The sequence below is a fragment of the Poecilia formosa genome, unplaced genomic scaffold (genome assembly GCF_000485575.1).
Source record: "Poecilia formosa unplaced genomic scaffold, Poecilia_formosa-5.1.2 Scaffold11, whole genome shotgun sequence".
Classification (NCBI taxonomy): Eukaryota; Metazoa; Chordata; class Actinopteri; order Cyprinodontiformes; family Poeciliidae; genus Poecilia; species Poecilia formosa.
In genome coordinates, this window is record NW_006799950.1 from 2978138 (window position 1) to 2999452 (window position 21315).

The 21315-nt window shown below is 39.4% G+C and overlaps 1 long non-coding RNA gene across 2 annotated transcripts in view; it reads left to right on the plus strand.

The window, feature by feature from the left end:
- Nucleotides 1–21315, plus strand: part of LOC107834896 (uncharacterized) — a 121423-nt gene that overhangs the window by 74255 nt on the left and 25853 nt on the right. Inside the window, exon 4 of one of the 2 annotated variants that reach the window (XR_001660732.1) lies at nt 1271–1508. The exons of the other annotated variant lie outside the window; for it this stretch is intronic. This is a non-coding gene — a long non-coding RNA (uncharacterized LOC107834896). Of the gene's footprint in view, nt 1–1270; nt 1509–21315 lie in introns of those variants that run through there. 2 annotated transcript variants of the gene reach the window in all.

The window sequence follows — 21315 nt, forward strand, 5'->3', positions numbered from 1 at the left end:
ACACAGATGAAAGCAGCAAATATGGAATTAGCATCAGTAGAGGCTGTTGGCGTGACTATGCTAAAGTCTAATACAAAATTCACTAGAACTTCAGTGGACTGGTAAGAGTTGATCCGAGCCAGGGAATTTGCAGCTTCTGGTTTTAAAGTCCATAAAGATGCAGTGACAAATGCTACCACAAAAAGCACTTTTGGGAAATTAATGTACACACACACACACACACACTGCAGCTATCCATTCACACATTTTGGCACAGGCAATTGTCACAAAAACATTGAATATGGAGATGACAATTTTGGTTGTGATAAACATATATACTTTTATTATTTTCCATCATCATGTCCCAAAGACTCATTAGCTTCACCGTCTTCTTTACAAAAACGTACATAAGCTTAAGTTTGAAGAGCTGTAGTTTTTTTATAATTGATGAATAATAGGATTAAACAGGATACCTAAATACAATAGCAATTTTACATTTGGATCTTAGTCTTAAGAACTAAGCAGAGGAGTAATGGGACGTGGTTTTTAGTCATTTTGTGTGACCAAGCAATAGTTTTCTGCATTAAGTTGAACCCATAAACCCCTTCCTCAGCTTCTGTCAAATTGTGTTTCTTTCCAGTGGCCCAACTCGGAGTTGGTACGAAAGAAGAACTGTTTCTCTGATCTTCTTTTGTCCATTTCTCTAAGAGACATTTAACATATGCGTTAAATAGCAAAAGAGAGTTATAAAAATCTGAAACGTTTGTAATTTCGTGTCTTCAAGGCATTTAAAATCAATTCTACAAAGCACTGATTTAAATATTCAGTTTGCAGTTAGTGCTTTAATCTTGATGTTTTTCAATTGCTTCTCAGTGTGGAGGCGCTCCTGAAAAACAAAGACTGAAGCTATGCAGGTCAGCTTGCGCCTATGAATACAAACACATTCATATCCTTAAGCCTTTCAGGTGTCTGCCATGTAAAGACTGCTTTGATGTGCAAAAATGTTATTTCTAGTAACTGTGATGCTGCTGTCTCTTTTTCTCTGTGCTGAAGGAGCCTCTTTATTAGCCTGTGATGAAGAGTTTGATAAGCACAAGGCATAAGGTGATTATTTTTGTTTTGATACTTCTTCCTTTGTCTGAAAGAGATCTCAAGAACATTTACTGATGTTGAGTAAAAGTTGAGGAACATTTTATCCACTTTCAAATCAGATTTTTTCACTTGATTTGTCCAGTTTTTTTTTGTTTTTTTTTCTGAATTTGCACTAACCAAAGTTATCTCCCATTTCCAGATGACCCAGGTTGGCCCATTTGTCCTGTTCAAGAAGCAAGAGATTGATTGTTGCCCATGCTATGACTGTAATTATACTGTCATCACTTAATCAACCTTATTGAATTCCTGAAGCGGTCACATTCCCAGAGGCTGGACTTATACAACAAATGGCTATTTTAAGCTGGAAGTAAAGAAAAGAAGGGTAAAACTGAAAGGATAATAAGCAACGGGATAATTACTGAAGTTGACATTATTCAGTGACTGATCACAACCCTTGATTGTTTTCATGTTTTGTCAAAATTGCATGACTATGAAACAAAAGCCAAAAGACACATAGTTTTAATTTCTAAAAATGTCAGTTGTGCCAATATTGAACATATGCAGTACTATGTTTCACTACAGCTGCAAATAATTATGGATATAACAGTGACATTACAAATTTAAAGACCACATTTTATTATTATAATTCTCTGCAAAATAGCTCTAGCTTTATAGGATTGGAGTGAGAGAGACAGTGGACATAAATTTTCAAGTCATCATATTTTCAACTGGATATCCATCTGAACTTTGATTTAGTCATCTTGATACATAAATATGCTTTGCTCAAACTTAGTCTCACCCAATATTTCATTTTTTAGTAGATATGTTTCCTCAGCATCCGAGTGGATAGAATCATATATGTCAACTTGGGCTGTTAATAAATGGTGTTACTACCTTAAACATATGTAATAGCAAATTTCTATCTATCAACCAAAAAGTAAAAGCCTGGCCATTGACTGGTCTTCAAAATGGATAATAACCCTAAACATAGAGCCAAAGCAATGGCATGACCATCAAACAGACCTTATCTCAATCCAATGGAGATGTTGTATGTAGATCTGAAAAGTCACGTGCAAGTGAGGCAGTTTTGTCCCATTCCTCCAGTTCTCCCAGGAGGAATGAGCCAGAACTTCAGCAAACTGTTGTAAGGAGCTTATGAAAGGAAACCTAAATGATTTGAAACAAGTCATACAGTTTAAAAGACAATTATTCCTTACACTGACCTAATGAAAGTAAACTGCTGAATTCAAAGAAAGTTACAAAAAAAATCTCTAAAAATGTTTTCGCTAAGTTTTTTGGCAATTAGCAAATAGTTAAATTTGGTCATTCTAACGGACCTAAAACAAGAGGTTTCATCTGATTTAACTTCACACAGTGAGAAGAAATCGTGCATGTGACATTGTGTTCAGTATGTAAACATCTGGTTTGAAATGCATTTTATTTGTACTTCACAGTTCTGCACTAGTGTCTTCTGGCCTGTTACATACAATCCTAATGAAATACAACAATGCTTTTTAGCTGCAATATGACAAAATGTGAAAACGGATCAATAGCCGCAAATACTTTTGCAAGTCACTGTTTATTAGAGCTGTAGTAAAGAAGAGCTACAGTCGTAACGTAAAGCCAAAGATTAGTCTCGGTGCTGCAGAGTGGATAACATTGGGCCATACAGAGACAATAGGTGATCAGGTGGGGGGTCCAGGTGAGGACTCCAGGTGATTGTTTCAAGAAGTGTGTTCTACCCTGTTGGAGGAGAGGTAACAAATAGTTTGAGTGTCACCTGGAACACCAGTTTAATAATTCATTTGTCTATGTGGCTGGACAGAAAGGGCTGCTTTGAAGAGAGGGGCACAGATGGTCATCAGAGTGAAATAGAGCCACATGCACACGCCTATCAACATGCCACCACCCACACATAAGGCACACAAAGGACCAGAGACTGGCTCATCACCTGGGTGCACACCATATGCCACAGCAGCAAACAAGCAGCTCTCTGGACCCATGCTGGGAAGTTGCGCGTGCACACACACACACACACGTGCACAAACACAAAATTTCCTTGCATTTTTATCTGTTCCACTTTCCAATGTAAAAGAACAATTCTCGCACACTGATGTGTGGTTGTGTTTATGTGGGCTGCGGCGATAAGAATTTACCGACGGACAAAAATGTCTGGAGGTGTGTCATCATCTACCATCTGCATCACTCCGGTGCACACATACCTAATGTCAAATACAGGGAGCAAAACAACTAAGCGTTCACAGTCTGAGGTCTGTAAGATCTGGGAGATGTGGGAAGAGCGTTAAAGCTCTGCTTTTTTGACAATCTATCATTCTATGAAATGAATTACTGGTGATGGTACCTCTTTTTCTCTTTTTGCATCTCAGTCTGATTAGTCGAAATCGAAACATCAAGTCAGATCATGACACAAAATGATGCAACACCTACTGCAATAATTAATAAAGTAAGCTCCCTACTCTTTTGAAAGCACACATATCTGTGCGCCAGACGTTAAAACAGCAACCTAGCTTTCATGCATTAGTGTTCCAGCTTAATGGTTATGACTTCTCCTTTTGTGCTTGGCATGCTTTTCGTTCTCTCACCGTGTGGCTTGGAGGCGATTACTTCAAGGCAGTAAAGGTCTCATTGTGGGTTGTGCGGCTTGCAGACAAAACACTTATTGTTTTAGTCGTGTGATATTTAAAAGGTTTTTAAACATTTTTACTGTAAGGCCTGGGGCACAGCATTGTGTGCCAAATTTCACAGAAGTGCCCACTGCTTTTGTGCAGTAAAATAGTGAAAGAATTGGGGGGTGAAGCGAAGACTTAAAACTCGCTGAACTGTTCAAAACTGAATAATGCTGATAGTGAAAGCAGAGTTTGGATGCAGACAAGGAAATGAGATGGCGGTGTTTGATGGGCGGTAAGGCTGAGTGGATGGATGAGTAGCTCTTGGCAGTGTGTGGCCAGTATGACCCTCTCAGTCCAAACAGAGCCATGTACAGATGGAACAGACCCCAGACGACAAGCACCATTACCCCGAAGACCACAGCGGCAAAAGATTGAGCACAGAGAGGTATGGGGAAAAAGAGTAAGAGGAAAACTAAGTGTGTTAAAAACAGAAAAATCTGGTGCAATTAAACCCTTTAGCGGGGAGTGAATGCTGTGTTGCCAAAAGGATGAGACACATGGATCATTACTGGCAGCCTTTAGACTTGGTGATAAACACTTTCATAAAGAGACACATTTTTACCTTTGTGATTCAACACATAACACAACACTTAAAAAAAACCCTCATGCATTGTTTCTCCTAATGATGTTTCAATAATGGTGAGACTACTTGAATGTTTGGCTAATGCTAGCCCATTTACTTTTTCTTGTGATATGACTTGTTCATTTGGCTAATAACACACTTTAATTCAGTTACACTTTATTATCTGCGGACAAAAACATAGTGAAAAAGATTTTTTTTTTTTAAAACATCCTCGACTTTTTGCTAGTCCTTTATTTGCAAGAGTCTGGGGTGTCAAATTACACACAAAGGAAAATGACAAAATTGCAGAGTTGGCAACACTGCATGGGGAAGCCAGAAGTATTCGTAAAACAAATCGCATAACACATGCAGGTAGGAAGCTAACGCAGCTACTTTCTCTGCATTAGTGTCATCACAAAAGATCAAAAACTCACAAATTGTTAAGAAAACCCCCAGATTTGTTAGGTTTTCCAATTAATATTTATGGTATATAATAAAGTTTTGTATGGCATGGAAAGAGAAGAAAAAAAAAAAACAGGAAAAAGCCTGATGAATTCCTCACTGGGGTTGCAGCAGTCAGAATCACAGGCCCCTTTCAGATCATAATTTTGATCTGTGATCTACAAGCCTCTATGCCTTTCGATCAAATGAAAGGTCTTGACATGGAATGGGAGATTAAAGTCTACTCAACAATGTTATGCTCCCGATCCAACTTGTGAGGTGGTAGCAAACCTGTAACCTCTATGAACTGTAGGAGTAACACAGGATTGCAGAATGAGCGTGAAGTTAAGACATGATACTATAAAACGGGAGCTACAGGCAGCGCAGTTTCTGTGGGGCATTGAGAACAAGATGTGCTGCATGAACTTGCTGCTTCTAAGCAATAGCTTGTTTGGCAGAATCTGATGACGGTAATATATTAAGGATGGTACATAAGAAAATTCCTTGTATTTAAAGGACTGTTTTTGAATAGCCTACATGACAATAGCAGCACTTGGCTTTGCTCCATACGCAATTTCCCAACAGGGAAAACCCCTTGCTTATTACACATTACTCAGCTTAATACTGTAAGTCATAAGCCTCGCCCCTTTGGTTTTGTATTCCCATCTGCAGCGAGTACACATGGATTGCCCTCTGTGAATCTACATATATGGTGCTAAAAGGAGCAAAGTGATACATAATGGCATGTGTCCTGTGCATGCTTACTGCAGATCTTTTGACTGAAAAGGTAAGAGGGCAGCTGTATGTTTTCATAGAAATTGCTTCCTTTTGATGCCTTTGGACTGAAAAGAAACCAGTGGAAGACATCCATTCAGATGTAATGTATAAGAACATGAAAATGTCATTCATATCGGAACGATTTCAGTAGCATGCTATTAATTTGCAGCTACTTCATGTCTGCCTAGTTCAGCAAGCGAGAATTTGGAAATAAACACTAATTCACCTCGTAGAAAGTTACAAAATGTTTCACAATCATCGTCATCTGCCAAAGCCAACATATTTTCCTTTATTTTGCTCTTATGAAAGAATCTACCACTTCCAACACCTAAAAAAATGAAACTTTATCCCCCCCCCGAAAAAAAAAAAGTCCTCTGAGGACTGCTGTTTGTAGCGTTACTTCACAAGCACATTTCATCCAAAAGAAAAGAAAGGAATCATTTCATGCGCTGTCCTTTTGGTTCCTGATTGTTCTTTTATTTTGCTGCCTTTCCTATGTGACATGAATTGTCATGAAAATGCACCTTGGCTCATGACTCTTTCCCCTTCTCTGAACCTCTGACATTACTTCCACGAGAAGGAAGGATTTCCATGGTGACAAAAGAAAATTATAGGTACGAGTTGGGTTAAAGGACAGCAGGGGGTAAGAGAGGTGTCAAAGTCCTACAATCAGCAGTGACAGGCAATCACTAGGGAATTTAAAAAAAAAGTCAGACCATGAGTGTGGAGGAGACAAGGCAGAAGAGTGACAGATGACTCAGGTGAGGCCAGGAATACTGGAAAAATGCGTGAATAACACAATTACAGAGGGCTAAAACGATGAGCCTGATGAGAGTTAAGGGTATAAAAAGGAATCGAGAGGATCAGATCCATCTAAATGTGGCTGGAGAGGGAGCTAAGAGTTCCCAGGAACGAAAACAGGAGATGGTAAACGGAAGAGCCAGGGCTAGGTGAGTGTACAAGATTGATTGGTGATTGCTCTTGGATTTTGTGGAAGCAATAAAGAATGAGAGAGCGCTGTAAAAGAAGAGGGACTATAAACTCCCAGATGCCAGGTATTTTTCCTACCGAGAAGTGAGACGACAGGAGCCTAATGAGTTCCCTCATAGCTGGGTGGGTTTCGTCTTATCAAACAAGCATTTCCACACAAGCACACCAGCTCAGCCATATGAACATGAACAGTCAAACAGCTTTAATGAATTACAGAGGTCTTAGCCTGAAAACTTGGCCTTGTGTCTCATGATGACATGATGATAGTCTTTTTTTTTTTCTGTGCATACTCCCCGCACATGCAACTGAGTAGCATGTGACCTACTATATCACCAGCTGTACCAATGAATGGCCCCCTAAATTGTACAGACGTTATAATTAGGACAGCTATACATAAAGTCTATCAATGGAAATCCATAAAATCCTGTTTCCTCTTGTCAAACTTATTTGGCATTTGTAAAGCACCGCGGTGAATGTGTGATAAGTTATCTCTGAAATTTTGTCCCAACATTCAAATGGCCATAACTTCTTAATTACCCTTTGGATTTACATGTCTTTGACATTATGGGAAAGCTTAAAATCCACACTTTCAGAATCTGTAAATAACTCAAAACGCCCCAAGTAGACTTGTTCATGCTTTTGTCATGGCTCGTCTCATTTGTCACAGTTAGAAAGCACTATAAATAAAAAAAAAAACAATGTAGTGCCTTGCAAAAGTATTCTGTCATCTTTGGCTTTTACACATTTACTCACGTTACTGCCATCGTTTGCCATGTAGTTTATGTTACAGACTACAAAGCAGGTAGTAGCTGTAAGATGGAAGGAAAATGATTCATGGTTTTCATTGATCTCTTAAAATAAAAATCTGAAAGTGTGGCATCCTCAACACACTATTATGTTCTCACTGTAAATCATGCTTTGAGTTTCCTCGTTACCGAACACAATATTTCGTTTCACTGCTATGCAGGTGGCATATTACCCCTTTAAAAAATTTTACAAATCTCCACAGCCTTAGCTAAACTGCTAAGAAGACATAGGACCAAAGCTGAAGTCAAAATTTCTTGTAATTTAAAAGAGAACCAAACTGGGACTACACAGTGGTACAGTTGGTTTCATTGTGTCCTTGCAGCAAGAATTATTGGCTTTGAATTCTGGCATAGATTTTGAATGTTTTCCTGTGAATGCATTGGTTCTTTCTGGGTATTCTGGCTTCCTCCAAAAACAAGATGACTGTTAGGTTAGTTGGTCTTTCTAATTAGTTCTTAGGTATGAGTGTGTGGTTGTTTGACTAGTGTGTCTCTACCTTGCTCTGTGATGAACTGGCAACCTGCCCAGGCTGTACCCTGCTTTTTGCCCATTGACCACCGAGATGGGATGTGACAGTCCAAGATACTGAATACACCAAACCATAGCATGGCTTACCAAACCGCACTGACCCATACCATTAGCGTTCGGTGGAAGCGAGGCATATATGTGAAAGCCACCAGTTATACCCGGATGGCTTTCATGCTCAAATTCCACACGTGCAGTTTTGTGCCTTTGTAGTTACACGCACGACCAGTCGTACATCACACATATGTGAACATGTCTGAACACCACCAGCGAGCTAAAATATCACCACACAAATGAAAATATTGATTTCAAAAGGGGCAAGAGGCAGGACTGGGATCAGGTGATAATCATAAAGCAAAATGTCATAAAACATGGAGGCGCTAACTCTAAAGCCAATCCCTTTCCATCCCAATAACAAATGCCAGCTTTTCATTAAGGTCTGACTGTAGCACTTAGCTTCTGTCGGGCATTTGCATAACGCATTGCTTCTCAGACACTGCGCCTAGTTTAGTTAATTACCACACAGACAGAGGGAGCAGAAGTATACAGTGATGTGGAAAAACAGGTAAAATGGAGACAACGGATGCAAATTACCTCATCATCTCTTTACTGTAACAGTGCTAAAGTGGCTTTGCTGAGAGTCTACAGTAAATACTGCTGCCAGTGACATTTTATCTCTTCTAGCTGTTTATTTGTCTCACATTGCCCCACCTTCCTGTCACAGCTTCAGGTTGGCCGTAGCCCACTAATAAAATAAGAAGAGATGGTCATACTGTGATGCTAGCACTAAATCAATGTGGGATCTCATACCATGCTGACAACCCCAGCCTTCTTCTTCTATACTATGACACCACGAATATTAAATTATGTCACCGCATGGGCCGCAAGCACAGTGAAAGAGAGTAAGAACCCAAAAGAGCAAAGGAATACGGACTATGCACAAGCCACTATTGCAGTGAAATGGTATTGTGCTTAAAACAAATAGGTGACGGGTGGAAGATAATGAGAAGCAGCATGGGAGAAGAGTGCAAAGAGGATGATCAGTACTGTATAGCCAGATGTGAAAGAACAGCCAAACATTGTGCTCATGGGTTTAGGTGAAATGAAATGATAAGGATCTGCAAGGATAAAAGATGACAATTGACATAGTCGGGAAGAGTGTCTGGGTTTGACATAGAAACCATGTAGAATGTTTAAAAACAAGATTGAGAAAAAGAAAAAGTTTTAAACGGGGCAAAGAATGGAGGAAAGTGCAGAAGAAATTAAATGCAACAGTGGAATTACAAACACATACCTCTTTTCTTTTGACAATATTTTTATGTACATGGACAAATTTGTGGATCACATTTTGCGACATAGACTGAAAGAAAAACACTTACACATCAGCTATCTTAAGTAACATAGTAACTACGCAATGCTGTGTATTACTTACACAGCATTTTAATAATACTGTATTCCCAGTGTCACAATAATCATTGAAATACATTGACGCTTGTAATACTACAATCGGCAAAGATAACTTGGGTGCAGAATCTGATGAGCTAATAACATAGCTCATCAGATTTTGCTCATATTAGCTATATTCACTTTATGCTTGTGATAAGAGAGACTTTCACTGTCCTTGATGCTATTGGCTAACATACATTTTCATGACTGGGATGCTAAATCTCATTGACTGTTGTGGGGATACCCCAATGCTGGTAAAGAAAGAGCAAAAAAACTGCAGCACATATCAAAATTGTAATATCCAACAATAATATTGCAAGTGCCTAGTGGTGAACAGCCTGGAAGAGTGCAACATTTCAAACAAATGTTAAACATGCTATATAAGCAACACGAACAACATGTATTTTGTTAATACTCAAAACAAATTCCTAATTTGCAGGTATTTAAGGTGAAATAAAGTTAAAGAGCTGCTGAAAAGTGGCATGGATATCTGCTGGTGTTAAATTAATGCACTGTATACGCCCAGCATCTTGCTGATAAGCTGTATGTCTCAAAACAAGGCTTTAATTAAGCCTGGTAAAATTAATCAGCTGCATCCAAGGAAACAGCAACTTGCTCTACAGACACCGCTGAATTACTCACAGACCACCTGTTTGTGACCTTCCTCGCTGTTTTCTTCCCACCCATAACATTTAGTGGGTCCTCTGAAACCTCTTTTTACTAATAGGCACCTGCCAGTCAAACAGTAAAAGTGAGCACAAACCACTGGGAGCATGTTGTTGTTACCAATTAGCAAAAGTTTTGGCTCACTTGGCACACTTGTGCTGCTCATTATAACCACCGATACATAGTAAGGTACAGTGACTACGTAAACTATCTCACTTTTAATACAGTCAACCAAGGTAATTTATCCTGCCTTGTTAAGGTATTTATACCCAAATACCTTTTTTCATATATTATGATGCAGCAACAAAGTTCAATGTAATTTGTTGTGGTTTTTATGTCATAGTTAAACATAAAGAAGCGGATAACTTTGAGGTGAATTTTGTTCTCTAAATAAAAGAGGAGTGGCGTGCATTTGTGTTAATTCTTCTTTGTTCACATATCATCTGAGCTTAGGAAGGTGATTTAGTTATTGAGTAGCAAACTTTCTCTATAAGACGTATAACAAACTGCAACGTGAGCGATTTTGATCTGCACTTGTCGTCTTTGCTCCGCTAACGCCTCGTCAGTGGCTTCGGCAAACCTTGGAGAGCTTGAATTAATTCATCTTTTTAAAAATGTGATTCTTTTCTTGACAAATAATTATTGAGATGAAAGTGCAGTTCACCGCTGTACTAAATCTCAATTAACAGTTCATTTTAGTTCAAAAGGAAAGTTAACACTTTGATGACAAAGAAAAAAAATACTTCAGATGTTGAGATATTTAGTGAAGTGGAAAAGAGTGGTTCTTTGAACAATATAGACATACTGAGTGAGTGGCTTCAGGGACCTGGAGTGGTTTCTACAATTGGATACCTGCAAGGAATATGAAAACAAAGAATGTGCACGACGCGTGATCGATCTGTAAATCTGTTGCATACATTAAAACACTGTCTTGGCATTGAATTGATTTTGAGGAACACATTGAACTTTCAATGTTTTTATATGCAACACCATATGAAAACGTTGAGTCCTTTGAAAATTATGCAAAATTGTGATTGCGACTTATGACATGGCTGGTCATGGCACATAATCGTGGAAAGCTCAAAAGGTAAAAACACCATAGCACGATATTCTTTAAATTGTGTTCTCAACCGTCCTAATTCACCGCTGATGTACCCTTTCTGAAGAGCTAATTTGACTATTAATGCTAACATAGCATAATTTGTGCAGTGACTCACAAATACGTGCCTGAAACAATTTTCAGCCTCAGTGCAAAGCATGCCAATATATCAGCACTGCTGGAACTCCCAATAGGGCACATCATTGATATGGACTGGGTCTCATAGGTTTGCGCTGTGTGCACGTATAAGTCTTTGTGCATATTAGTGTGTAATTTCTTCATTTGCCAATGAGAGAAAGAAGAGCGTCCCAAAGGTATAAAGGGTCTCTCTCTCTCCAAATAAGTAATGACAGAAAAGGCAGCCAAATCTCTGCTCTGTTCTCCTCTCTCTGCTCATCCCTTGCTGTCTCCTTCGTTGGTGTATTGACAGGTCTGTGGCCACAGCGCCACACACACAGAGAATGTCAATGACCCAGCATGCAGCTAAAAGTATTACCAGGGTGGTTGTTAATATGAATATGAATCCTTCAAAGTGGCTGTTGCTGGCCATTTACAACACGCTGAACAGTGAATGCTAAACATCTCGACGGTGCACCCTGATGTTACAACACTCTGTCAGTCCCGAAGGAACATAAAGTAGTGGGAACCATACAGACTGAAGCTCAAGAGTGATCAACTAAGCATGAATGTCGCATATCATGGCCACATGTGTATTCATCACTTTTATATCCTGATATTTAAAATCAAATTGAAAATTATTTTATCGATCCCAAAGGGAAATTAAAGTGTCACTGACATGATAAAACCAATTAAATGATTTAAAAATATTAACTCCTGTGCTTTCATTCTGTGCGCACGAAAGCTTTTAATAAAAAAAATATTACGAAACCTACTAGTATAAATTCCATGGTATTGCAGAGAGTCACAGTTTTTGTCTGTAGACATTGGGTCAAACTCGGATGGCATCCTGTGACGTAATGAGGGTAAGTCGAGGAAATTCAACTAAAGCTGAATTTCAAGACTTCGAAACAGGTTTGACTGAGTCTGATTGTTTTACTTCTGACAACTGCATAGTATTCCTATGTTATAATCTTGTACAGTAGAGGGATTATCAGTCATCGCCATGCTGTGACGGTACCCAGTGTACTGTGAATACCGCCTGCAGAAATAAAGCGAGCTTATATTATTTTAACAATTCAATTTAACTAATAAAATGTAGTCGGTATCACATTTTGACACTTGGGACATAATCTATTAATATATTCATGGTGTCCAAAGTATAGCAGATACTGATATTTTGTTCAGGCAAATTAAATTATTTTCCGTTTTTTGGATATTAACTATGTGTAGCATCAAGAATATCTGCTAATCACACTCGTGCACTGACTTGGCTCACTTACCTTGCTAACTCTCGCTATTATGCAGCAGCAATAGTACTGCTTTCATGTTATATTTTGATAGTCTCCCTTGACCGTCACTAAAATCTCTAATCCCATTGGCGAGAAATGTGCACTTTCTGGCTTCCTCTTTTCTCTTGTTGCCATGGTGAATTGCGTTATTAGCTTTCCATTGATGAGGGCCACAGCCTTGTGCTCAGATGTTGTTAACCCTGCTTTCTGAAATGGGGTCCTGGATGACACTGTTTTTGACAAGCACTGCTAATCCATCTCCTTTCCTTTTCCCCTTAGCTCTTTCATTCTCTGTCTGCTAGGAAGCAGAGAGACGTTGGAGTCGGGGATATAATCCTGCAGCAATGTCTCAGTAAAACTTATTATACTGCATTCCATATAGTATTGTTGAGTCCCTTGTCAAGGCTTGAAGTTCTTCCAGCTTGTCAGCTAACGATTTGACATTGCGTATTATGATGCATGGAAGAGATGGTTTGAACTTCCTCCTTCTCCCTCTTGGTGCCTCCTTTTCAACTCCTCTGCGATTTCTGGCTTCAGTTGCGGTATTATTTCAGCTTTTGCATTGTTAATCAGCTGCTCCCTGCTGTAAACCACCCTGTTGCTATGGTTGTACATCATAACAAAGGAGCAAAGTATAAAAAGTTTTGGGGAAAATTAGTCCAGGTACACAGCATCCAAAACAAGAAGGAAAAGTTGACCAAAAAACAAACAAACAAACAACTATCTCCCCCAGAAATTCAGGAATGAACGTTTGAGAAAATAATATTAATAAAAAAATCTCAATGAAAGTACAGAACGACTCCAACGTGCTGCCACCCTGAGCGGCACAATTCTAAAATATGTTGGATCTGGCCTCCAACACTCTAATTCATGCACTGGTGAGTGATGTATGTGCAAAGCTTCCCTCATTTTAACATCCATTCAATTATCTAAACACCATAAAAAAATGTGTAACATTCTTGTGTAGGGCAGTTTCCCTTCGTGAGCTGTAAATATCAGCAGACGGGACGCTGCATATCTGTCGGCTGTGCTGATAGTAAGCACATAATTTCATCACCTTTCCAAGGCGGTCACATTTGATAGGGTTCATCCAGACCAATAAATTTCATTTAAATGTCAAAGCACTATGAACAAAAAACAAAGAAAACAAACACAGTTCACATCATTCATAATTCCATAGCTACTCATTCGAGTAGATGTCTCCACATTCCACTGGGTCTGTGTTTCAGATGCAGCGCTATTTGTTTTCTATAAATAAATCCCACAACACACGTCTATGTAATGCCTTAGGCAAGGGAGCAATATCAAGTAATGTATGTCTAGAGACCGAATAGTGTACCACTAAAACACCTACATGCCTACTTACACATTCTCCCCGCATGCCAAAGCGTTTTAGGGTGAAATCAACACACTTATGAAAGAATAAAGAAATAAGCAATATTTAAATATTCTTGTTATTCCTCTCCCACAACTTGAAAAAAACAACAACAAAAAAACAACAGAACAGTGCAGGGTTTTACATTGCATTTTCCTCTTGCATTCAGTGACAAATAGGCAATTCACAAGTTACCAAAAAAGCTGTAAAAGAGCATTCACTTCCCAATTCTCCACTAGGCAAAGAAATAAGAAATGCCTCAAAGGACTTCCACAAGCAGCAAATGTAGAAATATTGTGGATGAACTGGTGAACCTTAGCAGATTTATATATGGCTGGCACGGTGCATTTAGTGGAAAAAAAAAAAAAAGTGGGGGTGTCGTTGGGTGAAGAGGATGGTTTTAGACTTCCATCTTGCAGATATGGATCGGTTTTGGGAAGGATGCATATTCATAAGGGGGAAGGGATTGGGGTCGGCAAGTTCTTTGGATTGTTTTCCGTGCCTGACTTTTCATCATGAGCTTGACAAAACACGAAGGGGGTGGAGGGGCAGCAACGCACACATTTACACGCACACAAATGCAGAGTTTGTGACCCGAGGATGTTGAGGCTGTGTTTTGGCATCAACAAAGTTACATAATTGTCTATTTAAATTTTTTTTTTTGTTCAATCTAAGCGCAACACATCATAAAATTTTTCATCACACTAATCTGTAATGGCATCACTCTTGCTAATAGTATGCAGAAATAGTCTGCAGTGTTTGGCTTACTGCTAATCCTCTCTCACATGAACACTGACTTTCCTGCTACCCCACACAATTGTTCCCCCTCTCTCTTTTGCTCTCTCTCCCACACACACACACCACCCTTTAGACCTCTTCCAACTTCCAAGAGCCCATCACCTCCTGTTATGAGCCGGTGTAAATTAAGTGCTGTGAATCAGAGGTGGCTGTTACTGCATGTGACTTGGGTGGAAGCGAACAGGACAAAGAAGAGAACGGAACTGCATGTCCCTGCAGCTTTATGGGCTGGTGTCTCACCAGGATATATAACTGCTTAGCCAGATAATACCGTCATGTATATAACTACTCAGTGTCCACGAATGTATGTGTCTACAGTGCTGTGTGTGATAGCTTTTACAATTTGGTGACCTGCTGCTCAGCTCTTAACAAGTGGGGGCAGGCATCTGCAGCTGTTTTTACTGTATAAGGCAGCGCAGGAGGGTATTAATAGGTAAAAAAAAAAAAAAAAAAGTTACACTTCTGCATGATGAGGGTGGAAGCAAGAAAATTGTAACATTTAGGTCTGAGGATAAGAAACGAGCCGTATGAGAATACAGAAGCGAGGGGAAATGTAAGGTAGAGCCTGTGACAGAAATGAGAGCTTGGAGGGTGAGGCAGGGAAGAAAATGAGATATTGAGAGAGATGGTGAGAGATGTATACACACGCACACACCCGCGCACACAAACAAGAGTGGGAGCGCCAGAGAGAGCCCAGATGAGGGAGTTGAGATGATGGGCTGGCAGTTTCCAAGCACCAGGCTGTTTTTCAGGGCTGTCAAGCACATTGTGAGGCATTGTTTGAAATGCCCAAGCTGATGGCTGACATATTCCCCATGAATCTAGCATGCCAGGCCGCTGTCCACTACACTACACTACACTCAGACACACATGAGCTGATCCGGTCTGTGGCTGTAGTTTGTCTGTGGGTGTGCTGGTCAGTGAAGGGTAATTGGCCGACCTTGGCCCATCATGGTGGCTGAAATGAGGAAGGCTGTAGGGCCGGATAGTTGTAAATTTTGTCCCACATGAGTGCAGTTTTGTCATTGGTGCTCGACTGAGGTAGTTAATTGATACTGCTGGAAGAGTTCCACACACAGGCCTATTAACAACATGTGCTTCCTCTTGGAACCTGTCCACACCTGGACAATCCTAAAAAAGAATTTCTGCATTTGCAGAAATTATACTGTAAGACCAAGTCAGACATATAAATTTTACGCCCACTACTCCGTGACAAGACATAAGACATCATATGTTACCATGTCTCCAAAAGTCTCCAATTATACGAAGTGACACAACAGAAGATAAAAATACTCTAGAGATTTCTTGCTTGAGGAATACTTAAGATTTAAAGTTTTCCTCTACATATATACATATACACACACACCCACACACACCCCCCCCCACACACACACACACACACCCACACACAAATCATAGGTCACTTGGATGCAATCAGTGATCAAATGCCAGGTTTGTTGGTCAATACTGGTGATCACTTCACAAGCACAGAGCAGAAGCATCTTTTACAAAGTCACTTGTGATCCATAGTTCTGGACATGTGCAGTGGGAAATAGTCTTTGATGGTCTGCTTGCTGGACGTTTTGTCTTAATCTCTTTCTCCCTGCCTCCCACAATCTAAAACGCTCTCTTGCATCTTTGTTTCACTTTATTAGTTCATGTTCCTTTATCTATTATTTATTATTATATTTATTAATAATATATTATTTTTATATTATTTATTTTCCCCTCCACATTGCTCTGCCTTTTCTAATAATCCCTTCCACACTTTCTTTTACTGTATATATTTGCACCCTCTGCTCCTTTAACAACAGCTTTGCACCCTATTCCCAGAGAATTCCCCACTTGGTCTTCTTTTTCCTTTTTTTTTTTTTTCCTATTCTTGGCTACTCCTCTCCTCCTCCCCTTCTAATTTCACCCACAGCAAAAAGGGGGACAGTTGTTGGAGACAGACCTACAGAAATAACTGTGTTACTGCTCTAATCGATACAACCAGGCACCAGTGGCTATGGCCCAGTCCTGTTCCGTGTGGGCTTGTGTGTCCGGGCATTGATGTCTTTGACTCTGCGTGGTTCAGGTTCTCCGCCAGGAGGCAGAACCAGAAGATGACCAAAGGCATATCAGGCTCTGCCATCTGTGGAGAAGGACAGGATTTAATACTGGCATACCCCACCCTCACAACGTCAATCCTTCTTTCACCTCTGCCATCTGCCTGGTTCTCATCTTCGTCCTCCCTGCTTTGTCATTCCCAGTTTCTCAGTGTAATATCAAAAGAAAGGAAGACTGAGATGGACTGGCAGAGTTCATAAATTGTCATTTTAACAGATAAAAATGAGCAGACTGAGGAGAGGCATTTGGTAATGAAATACCGCTTCCTCTGTTTATCTTTGACTCAAGTTCCCTTATACAGCTCAGGCTGCACATACGGTCTGTCAGTACATTTATGATGGATGAAGGGGATTTAGTTTTATAAGCCAATCCCTCAAAAAATTTAATTACAAGGTTGTTTTTTTTTGTCGGGTTTTTCTTTTTTAACCTTATTATATATTAGCTTAAACTTGTAACAATTACTTTGATCTACAACTGATCACCCCAGGTTTATTCCTCAAAAGGGTGGCATTATGCATTTTCCAGGCACATATTGCCATTTTATAGCACAATTAACTATGTTACATTTAGTTATAAAACTGTTGCATGTGTCAAAGATATCTTAAATAAAATTCGTCTATGCAATATGACGTCTTAAAATTGGCCTCTGTTTCTTTGAGAAGACCCCTTTCTTTCCGACACTCTACCGTTATCACCTCCATTATACATTTGCTACCGTTATTAGGAGAGTAGGACTGAAAAGCAGGTCGTATGATAAGCTTAGGAGACTTGCAGTTCCACCGGGCGTTTGCCAATTGCTGCTGCTGCTGCTGCTGCTGCTGCTAGTCTGGAGGAGCCGAGTGGTGAAGGTGCAGAGGATGGTGGAAGTTCAGTTGGAGGTGGTTTGTGGAAGCAAGCGTTTGGGCACCCCCTAAATGACTACAATGGGAGATTATTCTCAAATGTGAATGAAAGATTCAACACTCCTTGTGTGTTTTTTTAATGAAGCAATAACATTACAACATGATGTAAAGCTGAAAAGTCATTTTCACACCATAGCCCCCTTTGAGTTACATTGAAGTATAGAATAGTATGACACATCAATCAATAACTGCTCAATTTGTACTTAAGTCTAACAAAGACAACTGAATCTACTACATTTTGTAACCCTTCAGGCATTTCAAGAGATAAAGTAATGAGTACTAATTTTTCTTATTCTTCCCAGTTGATGTTTAGTTCAGTGGATAAGACTTGGTCCATCTGTCTACAAACCCTCCTGATATATGTTTCCACTTCTCTCCTTTAGCTTTCTCCTTTTGACCATTTCTCTTCTCTAGCTAATGAGGATGTCACGCCAGGAGCCATGTGTCTCCTCTCAATTTCCTCCGAAGGCAAGTGGAGAAAATTTACCATGTTGTCAAAGCGTGGGCTAATGTGCAAAAACATTTTCTAGGAAGTATAATGGGGGGGGAAAAAAAAGACTGGAAGGGTTCAGTATAACGATAATATTAATAAAGAAGATGGTAAATAGACTCTTAATTTTGAGCTGTGAATCGTAAAGATTATCGGAGATGAAAGGGTTGGATGGATCTGAAAGTAGAGCAGAAACAAGCAAACACTCAAAGATCACTCTGGCCAAATGGTTCACAGACTTGACTGGCAAAGAATATTCAGTAAGCTGATGGCTTTATGGGATTAACTGTTCAATAGCACTTCTTTGGCTTTTGCAGCCCAACACAGGTTCTGTCTATAAAGTGGCTCCAGAGGAGAGGGGCATGTGATCATGGCTCAGATCAGCGCATCTAATCATCTTAATAGACAGGATGAGGATTTAAGTGTTAGGGGTGGGTGGAACTGGGAGGGTTTCATAAAGTTTAAATGCTCAGAGTCATAAAACATGTCATCATAAAGATGTCAATCAATAGCAGTTATAGCAGCGTATATAAATACACATTCACATATTTCCACATATTTTGCTCTCTGGAAATAATATGGAGAGAACCAGTCTTTACTATTTCACGCGCAGGTATTTTGTTATGACAATTTCTTCGGATTTGAGGTCTAACTGTAGCTCTGCAGTGAAGTGTGTTCACCATCAGTACCGACTGCTGATACTTGCAGCCCCTAACCTTCATCCACACTAACTTTAAAAAAAAAAAAAAAAAACTAAAAACTGAGCGAGGGCCTTTACTCAAATTTTATAGCAGGGTAAACAGAGCATTGGTGCAACTGAATTCAAAGTGTTAAACAAGAACAGTAACAAAAAAGAAAAGAAAAAAAAAACATACATCCATATTATGAAAGCATTAATTTATGTTAAAACATTTTTCACTAAGAGTGAATGAATGCAAATACAAAATGGACAGATAAACAAAACGATTCACTATATCTGAATGTAAAGTCTTTGTATTTTTCCAACTTTACCTGCATCTTTTCAACATTCTCGGATGCCTGTGCAAGATGGTTTTTATGTGTTTGGTGTGCCTAATTGCTCTTTCCCACTAAGAGCTGTTGCTATGGTGACAGTATTAACACACATGCTGTTTTGTCTCTAGAATTAAACTTTGCACAACCCCAACTGTCTCGGTTTTACAACCTTGTTTTGTTAACTTGCAGGGAAAAGTGAATGTACATGTTTATTCTCTGCCTATCTGCAATGCATCATAGGTGACAATATTGCACAGTAAGACTTCACTTTTTAACTTGTAATGTTAATGTTTTTCTCGCCTCTCCCCCTCCTAAATTGTACTTTAAACAAAAATTAATGTACTTTCACTTGCGTTTTATTCAAATGCAAAGTGTAAGAGACGTTGCACTTATATCTTAATGAAAATATAGGATGGATTTGCAAGAAACACAGCCAGAATGATAACGGTTCGCATTTTTGAGCACAATTTTTTTGTTTCTTTGGGAAGACATGGGGTGGGGGGATGTGGATTGATGTCACTCATCCGTGTGAGGCACATTCTGTGTGTAAAGGCTTTACTGCCATCTTCTGGCGGCAAATGAACTCCGTCATTAAGAATGTAACTTTGCTGTTCTAATCAAACACAAACTGGATTTGAACTGAGTCACTAGATAACTTGCATACACACAGCTGCAGAAACGCTGAGGAGCCTCCCTTCCCACAATGTGTATTTAAATACGTCTTAAGAGGTTAAGACGTATTCTTAACCTCATAAACCTTTTTGGATGATTCTGCTGCTAAATGAACATAGGCGTCTCTTCAAAGTCTTTAACAGTTATTTATCTTTCAGAAAGTTCACATTCGTAGGCGGACCTAGGTGTCGGCAAAACACACACACTCGCACAAACACACCCCCACACACGCACACACACACACACACACACACGCACACACACTATTATTTCATACTGACAACATGCAAAAATCAATTTTTAATTTTGTTTGGGGAAAATGGAGCACAGTGAGCAATGCAAAATCGTTTGGCTGCTGTCTTTTAAAATGTGCCTCCTTACTGATGAATGTAAACTGCCATACGAAGAGGCAGGAAAAAACAAATACACACACAGACACAACAATTATCTGTATAGCAAATACACAATTATTCATTGATCATGCCAATTTTTCTATTTATTAACTGACCTGAGAACCTCTCTTTACTGCACCATGTCTTATTTCTAACTTGTCGTGGGCTAATAAACCCTCCGGGCTCCGAAGATGACCAGTAACAGAGTTAATTACAGTTAGGATGCAATCAGACCTGCATGTGCCTGCCTTGCCTTGTTCCGTTTTGGTGTTTGTCTTCTTTCCTCCCCTCCGTAAAAGTGGAGAGGACACTGAGAGTTAATAATTTGACCTTCTTTAGCCCTGCAATTTCCCTTCTTGTCTATACAGACAGACACAAAAAAGCCGCAGACAATGAAAATGGCAATGGATTTTTAGGAATGTAAACATGTGTGTGGTCCGATGTGGAATGGCTTCTGGACTCTGGACTGTTATGTATGAAGTAGTAGAGCTTAAGTCAATGGTTAACGTGTTGATCTTCTTTGAGTAATCCTAAGTCAGTGTAAGTTCATTTCAGTGTCTTATGTGAACAAAACATTGTTCACATGAGACATTGACGTAATAAACGTCAATGTAGCCCTCTAGAAAAAGAAGGTGAATATTCACAGGAGTTCGACTCCCTGGTTTTATTCAGAGCTGCACATTTCAAAGCACAGTGGCCGGAGATTGGAGGGAAAATTGTCCTATAGAGATCTAGAGGAGTCTCAGTAACTTGGAAAAATAGTCTATTATTATACAAAATTGATCCTTCGCCAAAGAACAGCATATATTTCATCATTAATAGAGGATAATAACAATAATTCTAGGTTTCTTTTAATACAGCTGCCAGACTTGCACAGAGTCATACCTCTGTTGAGCCACCGAGTCCCTCAGACTTTATAGGATTTATGTATAAATACAATGTATTTATTAAAAACACAGTTATTGGGATCATCTCAAACATATTTAGTAGATGAGGCAGCATTGAAGTGTAAAAACACTGTTCTGTTTTTTTTTTTTTTGTTGTTTTACTGTTTTAATTCAGTTAACCTTAAGTGATCAA